The sequence below is a fragment of the Odontomachus brunneus genome, unplaced genomic scaffold, assembly GCF_010583005.1.
Source record: "Odontomachus brunneus isolate Ranch 3 - 2012 unplaced genomic scaffold, Obru_v1 Obru_scaffold_013, whole genome shotgun sequence".
Lineage (NCBI taxonomy): Eukaryota > Metazoa > Arthropoda > Insecta > Hymenoptera > Formicidae > Odontomachus > Odontomachus brunneus.
This window is the reverse complement of record NW_022639463.1, coordinates 1,386,473-1,388,896: the sequence shown is the minus strand read 5'-3', so window position 1 is coordinate 1,388,896 and position 2,424 is coordinate 1,386,473. Positions and strand designations below refer to the sequence as shown.

At 44.4% G+C, this 2,424-nt stretch overlaps 1 long non-coding RNA gene across 1 annotated transcript in view; it reads left to right on the top strand.

Moving 5' to 3' along the window:
• Positions 1 to 2,424, top strand: part of LOC116840912 — a 30,201-nt gene that overhangs the window by 18,563 nt on the left and 9,214 nt on the right. The gene's annotated exons all lie outside the window — the stretch shown is intronic.

Here is a 2,424-nt window from a genome sequence, read left to right as displayed (position 1 = left end):
ATCAACAAAGAGTATTATTTGAGTGTTATGCGTCATTTGCGTGAAGCTATTCGCAAGAAAAGGCCAGAATTGTGGGCAGACAATTCTTGGTTTTTGCATCACGATAATGCACCTTCTCACACTGCACTCGTTCTTCGTGACTTTTTCGCCAAAAATTCGATCCATATAGTTCCACAACCACCATATTCGCCTGATTTAGCACCGTGTGACTTCTGGCTATTCCCGAAACTCAAAAGACCACTGCGGGAAAATCGTTTTGAAACGATAGAAGAGATACAACGTGAATTGCTACGCGCTCTGAAAGCCATCCCGGAAAGCGACTTTAATTCTTGTTTCGAGGACTGGAAAATACGTTGGCATAAGTGTATTGTGTCGGGAGGGGATTACTTTGAAGGGGACGAAATAGATTTGGAAGAATAAATAAATATTTTTTGAAATAAATAAAAACTGGTCTTACTTTTTGGACACAGTAGTATATATAAATATATGTATATATCCACAGATAAATTTTCATGATTATCATGACGTGAGACAATCGATGATGGAAACTATACAATTACATAAAAACACATAAAGGGTTCTACAAAAAAAAAATATTAAAGAACACAAAGGAATATATAATTCTAAACTGTTCGACATATGTATATAAATATATACAGGCACGTATGTCTGTTTCGAATGGCCCGAGGGTGATGAGCGGCCGGTTCGTTGTGCGAGATGCGAATAGGTGTCCGCTCGCCTTGTGGAGACCGCGGGCTTCGTCGCTAGCAGTTCGCTATCCAGCGGTCCCGTGAGGTGATGTGGGGTGCAAGCGATTCGCGAGGTTCTTCGGAGACGAGAGTCTTCATCTCCATGTGTGGTGGGTCGCCGACTCGAATAAAGCGAGCTAGATCAATCGAAGCGGCGGCCCTGCGGGGATGCATCGCTTCCCAGCGCCTCCGCGCTAGGAGAAGTCCCCCTTGTCGGAGGATCAATATTAATGAGAATCGTAACGTCGCACGGGCGACATAGATTAAGTCTCGCGGGGACTTAGACGCGAGTGTAACTCGCGCGTGGAGTCGCGTATGCGGCGAGTATAGCTTCAGTGTTGGTGAAGAAGCGAACGTGGTTCGCGTAAGTGCTGCGGCCCAGGCAGCGACTGAGGGAAGGCGAGCTTATGTCGCGTGTATATGCTGCGTCCCTGGCAGCGGCTAAGTCCTGTGCGGACGTGAAGGCGAGCTTGGCTCGCGTGTATATGCTGCGTCCCTGTCAGCAGCTAAGTCCTAAGTGGACGTGAAGGCGAGCGTGGCTCGCGCGTATATGCTGCGTCCCTGGTAGCAGCTAAGTCCTGAGCGGACGTGAAGGCGAGCGTGGCTCGCGTGTATATGCTGCGTCCCTGGCAGCGGAGTTCCTGAGTACGACGACTCGCGCGGAGTCGTGAGCTCGACCGTAATAAGTTCTGTCGGCGCTGGTACTCGGTATATGCAATACGGGAGAAATCGCGAACAGAGACGTCCACCGCGGTGGAAGCGTCAAGGTAATCCGAAGTAGTCGCGCGAAGCCTTCTCTCAATCCTCGATCGTATTGAGAAGGTGGAGATCCGTGGAGTTACCATACACTTCGTGACACAAACGCCAACGTGTCCTTGGACACTCTAGAGGCGATAGCCCAAAGTGCAAGCGCACTCTAAAGGGCTGCGAAGACCTAAACCCGAATGCCAACGTGTCTATGACACTCTGGGTGCGTTCGTTTTGGACGCTCACATATTTAAAGCGCTCACGCTTATGAGCGCTATTTTTGCCCGGTTACTTTGATTTCTAAGCGTACTTATCGAAAAGATCAAAACCGTTTCCTTTGGCTGTTGTAAGCAATTATGAACGTAAAAATGGAGGATAAAGATAAGGAAATTGTTTGTGTGTTTGCTCAAATAGTTTCATTAGATGTTTTTGATGATAACGAAACAAATAACTTATATAAAGAAGAATTAGAAAAGTATTTATCCGTAATGATTGAATTAATAAAAAAAAACAATACCTTGATTAAAAAACTATGTGGAAGTGATTGTACCATTATACAATGATGAAGTATTTAAGTCACATTTTAATAACTTTTCACTTTATAACTTTTGTTTTATTTAAGATCAACGATTTTAACTTTTATATTCATATTTTATACAACAAAATATGAAGATTTAGGTAAATTTGTAAGAAAGTCCGTTTCCTTCATTAAGTCGATTTCATCGACGCAATCTAACTTATCGTTCTCTTTGGAAAATAAGCGCTTATAAGTGCTCACGCTTTTACTACCCTACTTCGATAGAAGAAGTGAATGTAAGCGCGAGTTATGACGTCCCGCATGACGTCAATATGCAGTTTCTAAGCGCTTATAGCGCCAAAGTAAACGACGTGAGCGATATTTATAAGCGCTTAAAGCGCGTAAGCGTTC